This window comes from Salmo salar, chromosome 06, assembly GCF_965601325.2.
Source record: "Salmo salar chromosome 06, fSalSal1, whole genome shotgun sequence".
In the NCBI taxonomy this organism is placed as follows: domain Eukaryota; kingdom Metazoa; phylum Chordata; class Actinopteri; order Salmoniformes; family Salmonidae; genus Salmo; species Salmo salar.
In genome coordinates, this window is record NC_138296.1 from 73860387 (window position 1) to 73872925 (window position 12539).

The following is a 12539-nucleotide window of genomic DNA, read 5'->3' on the forward strand; positions in this document are numbered from 1 at the left end:
TTTCCCAGAATATTGCCAAGAACTGACATAAAAGAGAACCATCTGAATGTTCTGAGAGCATCGCTTAAGTCACACCATTTTTTAGAACGTTCACAGAGTGTAGTACAAATATGACATTACAGTAAATAAAACCACATGGGAACTTGTGTGGAATGTTCTGTGGAAGTACAGAAATTCCCACAGAAGAATGTTGTTTCTTAACTCTATCAGTCTCGAGACCCAAGCAAAAATTGTCTTTTCATCTATCTGACTTTCATTTATCTGCATGTCCAACCCCTTTATTTTTCCTCACAATTAAGTGTTTTACCATTTTCTTTTTAGGGCAACCAGGGCTCTGAGTAGAACACAAAACTATTTGACATAAACAGTTGCATTCATGAGTTGTTGGAATAAATGGAATAAAGTTCCGGAACTCCAATTTGAGCAGCAGCAGCTGAAAAATGAGCTCCTACAAATATTGAAATTTACATGGTTTTTAGAGTGAAGTACATCGGAAAAAAGCAAAAGAAAACTGCAAGACTGAATAGGAGAAAAAACAAGCAACAAACAAAGAAGATAGGCTTTTGAAAAATAACTATTTTTCATAAAATTGTAGTTATCTTAGCAAGCTGAATTGTTTACCAGTTGCTAAGCAGTTGCTAGGGACTCTTTTGGAAGAAGCTAGCTAGCTAACGAAGAACAACAAAGAATATCTAGTTAACAGAAGAAAAGAAAGAGAAAATCAGGACAGAAGAAAAAGGATATCAAAGTGAAACAGTTCTCTAAAGACACAGGAGACAATAATACAAGAAACAACACTTCTGTAGCTTGTCAACTATGTGTCTGTCTATCCCTGTTCTCTCCTCTCTGCACAGGCCATACAAACGCTTCACACCGCGTGGCCGCTGCCACTCTAACCTGGTGGTCCCAGCGCGCACGACCCACGTGGAGTTCCAGGTCTCCGGCAGCCTCTGGAACTGCCGGTCTGCAGCCAACAAGGCTGAGTTCATCTCAGCCTATGCTACCCTCCAGTCCCTAGACTTCCTGGCGCTGACGGAAACATGGATTACCACAGATAACACTGCTACTCCTACTGCTCTCTCTTCGTCTGCCCACGTTTTCTCGCATACCCCTAGAGCATCGAGCCAGCGGGGTGGTGGCACTGGAATCCTCATCTCTCCCAAGTGGACATTCTCTCTTTCTCCCCTGACCCATCTGTCTATCTCCTCATTTGAATTCCATGCTGTCACAGTTACCAGCCCTTTCAAGCTTAACATCCTTATCATTTATCGCCCTCCAGGTTCCCTTGGAGAGTTCATCAATGAGCTTGACGCCTTGATAAGTTCCTTTCCTGAGGATGGCTCACCTCTCACAGTTCTGGGTGACTTTAACCTCCCCACGTCTACCTTTGACTCATTCCTCTCTGCCTCCTTCTTTCCACTCCTCTCCTCTTTTGACCTCACCCTCTCACCTTCCCCCCCCTACTCACAAGGCAGGCAATACGCTTGACCTCATCTTTACTAGATGCTGTTCTTCCACTAATCTCATTGCAACTCCCCTCCAAATCTCCGACCACTACCTTGTATCCTTTTCCCTCTTGCTCTCATCCAACACTTCTCACTCTGCCCCTACTCGGATGGTATTGCGCCGTCCCAACCTTCGCTCTCTCTCTCCCGCTACTCTCTCCTCTTCCATCCTATCATCTCTTCCCTCTGCTCAAACCTTCTCCAACCTATCTCCTGATTCTGCCTCCTCAACCCTCCTCTCCTCCCTTTCTGCATCCTTTGATTTTCTCTGTCCCCTATCCTCCAGGCCGGCTCGGTCCTCCCCTCCTGCTCCGTGGCTCGACGACTCACTACGAGCTCACAGAACAAGGCTCCGGGCAGCCGAGCGGAAATGGAGGAAAACTCGCCTCCCTGCGGACCTGGCATCCTTTCACTCACTCCTCTCTACATTCTCCTCTTCTGTCTCTGCTGCTAAAGCCACTTTCTACCACTCTAAATTCCAAGCATCTGCCTCTAACCCTAGGAAGCTCTTTGCTACCTTCTCCTCCCTCCTGAATCCTCCTCCCCCCCCCCCCCCCTCCTCCCTCTCTGCGGATGACTTCGTCAACCATTTTGAAAAGAAGGTTGACGATATCCGATCCTCGTTTGCTAAGTCAAACGACACCGCTGGTCCTGCTCACACTGCCCTACCCTGTGCTTTGACCTCTTTCTCCCCTCTCTCTCCAGATGAAATCTCGCGTCTTGTGACGGCCGGCCGCCCAACAACCTGCCCACTTGACCCTATCCCCTCCTCTCTTCTCCAGACCATTTCCGGAGACCTTCTCCCCTTCCTCACCTCGCTCATCAACTCATCCTTGACCGCTGGCTACGTCCCTTCCGTCTTCAAGAGAGCGAGAGTTGCACCCCTTCTGAAAAAACCTACACTCGATCCCTCCGATGTCAACAACTACAGACCAGTATCCCTTCTTTCTTTTCTCTCCAAAACTCTTGAACGTGCCGTCCTTGGCCAGCTCTCCTGCTATCTCTCTCAGAATGACCTTCTTGATCCTAATCAGTCAGGTTTCAAGACTGGGCATTCAACTGAGACTGCTCTTCTCTGTGTCACGGAGGCTCTCCGCACTGCTAAAGCTAACTCTCTCTCCTCTGCTCTCATCCTTCTAGACCTATCTGCTGCCTTTGATACTGTGAACCATCAGATCCTCCTCTCCACCCTCTCCGAGTTGGGCATCTCCGGCGCGGCCCACGCTTGGATTGCGTCCTACCTGACAGGTCGCTCCTACCAGGTGGCGTGGCGAGAATCTGTCTCCGCACCATGCGCTCTCACCACTGGTGTCCCCCAGGGCTCTGTTCTAGGCCCTCTCCTATTCTCGCTATACACCAAGTCACTTGGCTCTGTCATATCCTCACATGGTTTCTCCTATCATTGCTATGCAGACGACACACAATTAATCTTCTCCTTTCCCCCTTCTGATAACCAGGCGGCGAATCGCATCTCTGCATGTCTGTCAGACATATCAGTGTGGATGACGGATCACCAGCTCAAGCTGAACCTCGGCAAGACGGAGCTGCTCTTCCTCCCGGGGAAGGACTGCCCGTTCCATGATCTCGCCATCACGGTTGACAACTCCCTTGTGTCCTCCTCCCAGAGTGTTAAGAACCTTGGCGTGATCCTGGACAACACCCTGTCGTTCTCCACTAACATCAAGGCGGTGACCCGATCCTGTAGGTTCATGCTCTACAACATTCGCAGAGTACGACCCTGCCTCACACAGGAAGCGGCGCAGGTCCTAATCCAGGCACTTGTCATCTCCCGTCTGGATTACTGCAACTCGCTGTTGGCTGGGCTCCCTGCCTGTGCCATTAAACCCCTACAACTCATCCAGAACGCCGCAGCCCGTCTGGTGTTCAACCTTCCCAAGTTCTCTCACGTCACCCCGCTCCTCCGCTCTCTCCACTGGCTTCCAGTTGAAGCTCGCATCCGCTACAAGACCATGGTGATTGCCTACGGAGCTGTGAAGGGAACGGCACCTCCATACCTTCAGGCTCTGATCAGGCCCTACACCCAAACAAGGGCACTGCGTTCATCCACCACTGGCCTGCTGGCCCCCCTACCTCTGAGGAAGCACAGTTCCCGCTCAGCCCAGTCAAAACTGTTCGCTGCTCTGGCACCCCAATGGTGGAACAAGCTCCCTCACGACGCCAGGACAGCGGAGTCAATCACCACCTTCCGGAGACACCTGAAACCCCACCTCTTTAAGGAATACCTAGGATAGGATAAAGTAATCCTTCTAACCCCCCCCCCCCCCCTTAAAAGATTTAGATGCACTATTGTAAAGTGGTTGTTCCACTGGATATCATAAGGTGAATGCACCATTTTGTAAGTCGCTCTGGATAAGAGCGTCTGCTAAATGACTTAAATGTAAATGTAATGAGTTTTGTTGACAGATGCAATAAAAAAAACAAGGTCCGCCAAAGCAAAAACCTGATAAAATGCATTTATCTGAATGCTGTAAGTTCAGAAATACTAACTAGTTAGTGACAACTGTGTGGAGTTTAGAGTTTGTGACAGCAACTATGTGAGCTTATTACAGTATTATAGACACTATTTCCTTGGATTTCCTATGATCTTCTATGTAGAAGAACCCCTTACTTTCCAATTACTCTTGTGTTCACCTGCTGTTTTCAACTCTCTAGAGACAGCAGGAGCGGTAGAGATACTCTCAGTGATCGGCTATGAAAAGCCAACTGACATTTACTCTTGAGGTGCTGACTTGTTGCACCCTCGACAACTACTGTGATTATTATTATTTGACCTCAACAGTGCCAGACCCTAGAGTAGTAGTAGCTGTGTTGTGCTGGGATAAGTTGAAGTGGGCCTGGTCTTGTAGAGCTGTGCTGTGATCGGCCGGGTCTGGTTGTGCTGTGCTGAGGTGGGCCTGGTCTGGTAGAGCTGTGCTGTGGTGGGCCTGTCACGCCAAATAATGTCCCCGGTCAAATTGTGTCGATAAACTATTAGTGTCTGTTGCTATATCAACGGTGTGATGACCTAATGATTAGAATTTTGGAGATCATTACAGCCTAAATGACATTCTTTTCATCATCGCTATGCAAACAAGGCTGATTTACGTGACAATTTCGCTGTTTAAACAAGTTTTGTTTAGCTAATAAAATGAAAACATGAATTAGAACTACTTTGGGTATCTTGCTAACATTACGACATTAAATCCATGTCTTAGTCATTTCTACGTTTCGGAAATGGCAAAGAAAACGTGTAATCTGCTTGACACAATAAAGTTACTTACCTTACTTTATGGGATTGGTGCAGGATTGTTGCTTGGCACATTTAAGGAACTTGACAAAAAACATTATTTTCTTGCCTTTTATTACTTTAACATAACATTTTCTAAAAGTTCAAAGATGGTTACATTTAATTTCAATTTTGGTAATGTTCTAGGAACATTCTCCAACTGGGTTGACATTGGGAATGTTCTCAAATAGTTCAGAGAATATTAAGAAACAACATTCTTCTGTTGGAAATTCAGTACTTCAGCATAACGTTTCCTTCAGGTTTCCTCATGGTTCTATTTAAAGGCATGTTCTCCAATTGTTCATTAGGTTAAGAAAACTTTCCATAAAAACCACAAGAAAACTTAAGTAATATATGGGGAAGGTTCTAAGAATGTTATTTAAAAACATATACATTCGGTTCTCAGCATCAATAAAACTCTCACTATCCTTTATCTTGTTAAGTGTGTTCAGGTGTGCTGGCCAATCCCACTAATTGGCCACACCTGATTTTAATGAGTTCTTGTTTCCTATGAAACGGGGTCTGTTTGAATAGACTCAAATGAACAGCTTGGTATGAGTAAAAAAACCTGGCATGCTAGCTCCATCCTGGTGACACAGTGGACTAATTAGTAGACTAATTAGACAACAGAAGATTATAGGTTTGAATCTCACTGATGCTGTGTCACAATAAAATATAATTTTGTTTAAATGATTAATGCCTACGGAGATTAATTTCCATGTGTCCTATGTGCTTGGAGTTCAAAAAAGTTAACCCAAAATAAGAGAGCAGTGTTATTACAAGTATTATTGAAACATTTAGTGAAAGTTCTAAGGAAGTTATTCAAAAACCTCCAAATAACCAATAATTTATGTTAATAAAACCTCCCAGGAAAACGTTCAAGGAACCAGAGTAAAACAATCTCAGAACCTCCCTGTAAGCTAAAAATAAATGTTCCCAGAACAGGTGAAATTTTCACTTCTGTTTTCAGAACATTTTTTTAAAAGTTCACCGGTCAGGAAACAACCAATGTGAAACCAAAAATATTCCTGCAATTTCAAAGGAACCAAATGTGCTAGCTAGGTAGTGGAGTGAAGGTACAGTTGAAGTCGGAAGTTTACATACACTTAGGTTGGAGTCAGTAAAACTCGTTTTTCAACCACTCCACAAATTTGTTGTTAACAAACTATAGTTTTGGCAAGTGTCACGTCCTGACCAGTAAAAGGGGTTATTTGTCATTGTAGTTTGGTCAGGGCGTGGCAGGGGGTGTTTGTTTTGTGTGTTTCGGTGTTTTTGGTTTATGTTCTATATTTTCTATTTCTATGTGTATATCTAGTTTTCTATTTCTATGTTGGGTTTTTGGCAATGACCTCCAATTAGAGGCAGCTGGTTGTCGTTGTCTATAATTGGAGGCCATATTTAGTTGGGTTTGTTTTCACTTGTGTTTTGTGGGTGGTTGTTTCCAGGATAGTCTGTGCACCTTACTGGACTGTTTTCGTCGTCAGTTTATTTTGTTTAAGTGTTTTCTTTAATAAAGAAAGAAGATGAGCATTTTACCCGCTGCGTTTTGGTCCAATCCTTACGACGCCTATGACAGCAAGTCGGTTAGGACATCTACTTTGTGCATGACACAAGTCATTTTTCCAACAATTGTTGATTATTTCACTTATAATTCAATGTATCACAATTCCAGTGGGTCAGAATGTCACGTCCTGACCAGAATAAGGGTTAATTGTTATTGCAGTTTGGTCAGGATGTGGCAGAGGGTATTTGTTTTATGTGGTTTGGGGTGGTGGTTGATTTAGTAGGGCATTTGATTTATGTATTCCGGGGGTTTTGGGCACTGTGTTATGTTTATGTATTTCTATGTTTAGTCTAGTGAATCTGTTTCTATGTTTAGTTAATTGGGGTAGGGACTCTCAATTGAAGGCAGGTGTTGTCTATTTGCCTTTGATTGGGAGTCCTATATATTAGGGTGTGTTTGTTTCTTGTTTAGCGTGTGTGAGCCTGACAAGACTGTTTTGTTGATCGTGAGTTCGTTGTGTTTATTATTTTGGTGTTCACTTTTGAGTTAAAATAAACTTCAAGATGAGCATCCACAATCCTGCTGCATTTTGGTCCTCCTTTCCCGACGACAACCGTGACACAGAAGTTTACATACACTAAGTTGACTGTGCCTTTTAACAGCTTGGAAAATTCCAGAAAATGATGTCATGGCGTTAGAAGCTTCTGATAGGCTAATTGACATCATTTGAGTCAATTGGAGGTGTACCTGTGGATGTATTTCAAGGCCTACCTTCAAATGCAGTGCCTCTTTGCTTGATATCATGGGAAAATCAAAATAAATCAGCCAAGACCTCAGGAAACAATGTGTAGATCTCCACAAGTCTGGTTCATCCTTGGGAGCAATTTCCAAATGCCTGAAGGTACCACGTTCATCTGTACAAACAATAGTACGCAAGTATAAACACCATGGGACCACGCAGCTGTCATACCGCTCAGGAAGGAGACATGTTCTGTCTCCTAGAGATGAACGTACTTTGGTGTGCGAAAAGTGCAAATCAATCCCAGAACAAGAGCAAAGGACATTGTGAAGATGCTAGAGGAAACAGGTACAAAAGTATCTATATCCACAGTAAAACGAGTCATATCGACATAACCTGAAGGCCGCTCAGCAAGGAAGTAGCCACTGCTCCAAATCCGCCATTAAAAATGCCAGACTACGGTTTGCAACTGCACATGGGGACAAAGATAGTACTTTTTGGAGAAATGTCCTCTGGTCTGATGAAACAAAAATAGAACTGTTTGGCCATAATGACCATCGTTATGTTCGGAGGAAAAAGGGGGAGGCTTGCAAGCCGAAGAACACCATCCCATCCGTGAAGAACTTGGGTGGCAGCATCATGTTGTGGGGGTGCTTTGCTGCAGGAGGGACTGGTGCACTTCACAAAATAGATGGCATCATGAGGGAGGAAATTGATGTGGATATATTGAAGCAACAAGTTAAAGCTTGGTCGCAAATGGGTCTTCCAAATGGACAATGACCCCAAGCATACCTCCAAAGTTGTGGTGGCAAAATGGCTTAACGACAAAAATGTCAAGGTATTGGGGGGCTAGCACATAGCCCTGACCTCAAACCTACAGAAAATTTGTGGGCACAACTGAAAAGGGATGTGCGAGCAAGGAGGCCTACAAACCTGACTCAGTTACACCAGCTCTGTCAACTTATTGTGGACGGCCACCCAAAACGTTTGACCCAAGTTAAACAATTTAAAGGCAATGCTACCAAATACTAATTGAGTGTATGTAAACTTCTGACCCACTGGGAATGTGATGAAAGAAATAAAAGCTCAAATAAATTGTTCTCTCTACTATTATGCTGACATTTCGCATTCTTCAAATAAAGTGGTGATCCTAACTGACCTAAGACAGGGAATTTGTACTAGGATTAAATGTCAGGAATTGTGAAAAACTGAGTTTAAATGTATTCGGCTAAGGTGTATGTAAACTTCCGACTTCAACTGTATATGCAGTATCAATTATTTTGTACAATAGAGAAATCATGCACAAAGTAGCCTACACAAACACAAAGTATGTGAAATATATTCACATGCATGCCGCACACAGCCTAGTTTCAGCAGAATATAATCTGTTGGCAAGAGCTCGTAGCTCTCCAATGGTTTTTGCATTGAGCAGCTCCCAGAAGAACGACATCGGTAGCAGGTAGGGTAGAAAGGAAAGATGTTTCAATTTATGATATCTATCAGTAAATGCTAAAGATAGAAAGTGACCCATAGGATGTGTGAGAGAGTTCTAACAGAGAGGAAGAGGAAGAGAGAGGCCCAACTCGGCAGAAAATCAGAAAATCTCTCCAGCAGGTGGAATTTTTTTGTTATTTAGCCAAGCAAGGAGTTTTTGTATGGTGGTCATTGAGAGGGTTGAATTTGTTCAACCAAAAAATGAATGGCTTATTTGCTATGTGAGGTTTATTTGATCAAATAGAAGTTTTGTAATCCTTAAGTTGTTATGAGTGTACTGATATATGTAGTACACATGACATCCAGACAACTTTTAGAAAAAACACTTTATATTGGATGGCTATGCATATTCATGGCATGACAAGGCTAGTAGCATACCATCTCTCTCCATCGAATACAGGCGTTTGATGTCAACAACCCTCATCGAATATTCAAAAAGGATTACCAAAAAAAGATACGCGGGAGCTAAACAGCCCGCCGTGCCGCTTTGTGGACAACGACTCCCATTGTTAGGTCAGAGAGACATGTATCTTGTCCATAATCTTGGTTGTAATCTAAATCACTGGACTGCACTGTGGTCACATGTGAATCCGGTGGTCCTGTCTGTATCCCAGTGTTCCTCTGAGGGGAAAAACGCTTCCATTCCCTCACGTTTTACATTAGGACCGTCCACACTGGTCACCTAATTAGGTTTAACTGAGTTAACCAACCTTCAAAAATATACGTGAGGTTAGACCAGGACAAGAACAATCAATAGCTCAAGGATTTCCTTGAATTTCATTTGGTTTCTATCAGTAGCCTGTAGGCTGAAGCCTATGTATGTAGTCTATTTTAGCTTACCTGCCAGTCTGTTTCACATCTTGTGTTATCATCAGGTGAATGATAATGGCAAGGAGAAGTAATCAACATTTTAAAATAAATTGATTTGGTAGATAGTTTTTCATTTCTTTGATCTCTCTACATTATAATTGAAAGAGGAAGTGTAAACTCTAACATAGCCTATTCGCTAGAACAGGGGTCTTCAGCCTTTACTTGCCCAGGGACCCAGAATTTCCCAGCGGCATCAACGGCCTCCTTGTGTGGTCGTAATGCCCCGTAAAAGAATCCATGCCTTGCGGCCAAAGTGGCTGTTGTGCCCTTGGGCTGAGTATAATAATTACGGCTGCCATTCACCATGATCCGAAGCACCTCTCACTCACATGGCTCACTCAGATATCTCAATTCTTATTAGCCAATGCCTGCCAAGTGATCTGGTCCTTCTCACACAGCCTGGTCTCATAGACTAGACGTAACATAGTAAATGTAAATCGAGGACACTCAAACTAGTTTGATATGATACGTTTGATATGGTTACGTAAGACAGATGGCAAAAACGAACACCTAGCAACCCAAAGGTTTAGAATTCAAATCACATCACGGACAACTTCAGCAATTTAGCAACTTTTGAACTACTTACTACTTTTTAGCTACTTTGCAACTACTGTGTTTAGCATGTTAGCTAACCCTTCCCTTAACCCTAATCTTAACCCTTTTAGCAAACCCTAACCCTAACCGTAACCCTTTTAGCTAACCCTTCCCCTAACTCTAATCTTAGCCCTTTTAGCTCACCCCCTAACCCTAACCCATAACCCCTAGCCTAGGGGCGGCAGGTAGCCTGGCGGGTAGGAGCGTCGATCGAATCCCCGAGCTGACAAGGTAAAAATCTGTCATTCTTCCCCTGAGCATTTCAGTTGAATACATTCAGTTGTACAACTGACCTTTCCTTTCCTTAGCTAACGTTAGCCAGCTAGCTAACATTAGCCACCTAGCTAGAATTCGTAACATATCATATGTTTTTCAAATTCGTAACATATTGTATGTTTTGAAAGTTCGTAACATATAATACGAATTGTAATTCATAAAATATAATATGGAACGGGTGATAGACATCCACAAATTAATACATACCATACGAAACACAACAAATGTAAATGGAGCTTCACAGATTTACGTACTAAACAATATGAAATGCTCTGAGACCTGGTTGGTTGGTTGCAGCCTGGTCTCATAGACTAGACGTAACACAACAAAATGTATATACAGGACACTCAAATTAGTATGATATATGTTACGTTTGTTATGGTTACATAAGATAGAAGGTTACCTAAGGCCAAAACAAAAATATGGTGGTTGGTTGGGGTCACGAAAAACTTTAGCATTTTAGCTAATTAGCAACTTTGCAACTACTCTCAAACTGTTGAGAAGCCTTTTTGTCCTAGACACTGTACCGAAGTGCCAAGTCTAGGACAAAAAGGCTTCTAAACAGTTTTTACCCCCAAGCCATAATACTCCTGAACAGGTAATCAAATGGCTACCCGGACTATTTGCATTGTGTGCCCCCCCCCCCCCCCCCCCAAACCCTCTTTTTACGCTGCTGCTACAAGGACTTTGCCTGTGGTTATATCCATTCCGGCAGGTAGCCCACTCTCCACGTCAACCGTGAAGAGGCGACTCCGGGATGCTGTCCAGTGTCTGTGTTCTTTTGCCCATCTTAATCTTTACTTTTTATTGGCTAGTCTGAAATATGGCTTTTTCTTTGCAACTCTGCCTCGAAGGCCAGCATCCCGGAGTCGCCTCTTCACTGTTGACGTTGAGACTGGTGTTTTGCGGGTACTATTTAATGAAGCTGCCAGTTGAGGAGTCGCTAGAGCGCGATGAGACAAATTTTAAGTATTACACTCTCAGGCCATCTTATTGTCACAAATTCTCTATAAAATCTGACAAACGTCCTAGCCATATTTAGGCAAACATCAGTGATTAAACACAAGAGCACACACACAATAAAGGCCTATGTGTGTGATCCAGGCCTGTTTGACTGCAGTGAGATCAATGTTTAGAATCCATAGTTTAAAATGACGGCCCAGCTGAAGTCTTCAGCATGCAGTGATGTGAAGTGTTTCTGTTGATAAGAGAAATAGTGTGTGTGTGTGTGTGTGGCCCTGGACACTGCTGTCCTCTCTCTTAACACCAGCTCAGTGAAGTGTGAGTCTATTCCCTGTTAATGATAATTTATCCTAACCAACACACTGCTGTTGGAGGGAAAATCACCTCAGCCTGTTTTACCTACTGGACCTTACTGCTACTCATACACATGCATATATATATTATGCTTGAAAATATGGAGAGTGATACTCAGTAATTATTTTGTATTTTTAATTTATTTAAATAGGCAAGTCAGTTAAGAACAAATTCTTATTTACAATGACGGCCTACACCGGCCAAACCTGGACGACGCTATGGGACTCCCGATCACGGCCGGTTGTGATACAGCCCGGGATTGAACCCGGGTCTGTAGTGGCGCAGCAGTCTATGTAAATCATTTTTATTAAATATAGCATTCCGTCATTATTCCTATTAGATATGACTTGTTCTAAAGGCAAAAGTCCAATAGGTCAACTGCACAGACAGACCGTGATATTCAAAGCAGTCGCATCTCGGTTCTGCGCTATTGACACCCTCGTCTTAGGTGGGTTTAGCGCTCGATTTTTGAGTAATTTATGCATCTTTCTCGTCTTTCTCAAATAGCATCTTGGACATAGGGGACATCATGGTGATTGTATTGAACTGTTTAAGATAAGGCGCTCTGTATAGCTGGTCAATTCAGATCTTTGTGGCAACGCGTAATGGTCATGCATTATTTGGGCAAACAGGATTTTAAAGAGAGATCAAGAGAGTGACAGAGAGAGAGACAGAGAAACGTACAGGGGGTTTCCAATACAGCTCTAGTGCTGTTTTTGGGAACTGTGTTTACATAGCTAGGGCTGACAATGAGGACTTGTGAAGAGCAGAATCAATAACCTCTGCATAGTTGCTTTGTATACTTTTGGGGAAAGGTCTGATGTGATAAGAGTGCAGCACATTATGTGGATTTAGTATTAAAGCTAGTAGCTACTATTCTTATTATTGTTGCTGTTGTTTTTGTGTATCACTTAGCAACATTGACCTGTCATTCATGCCATTAACCCTTCAGTA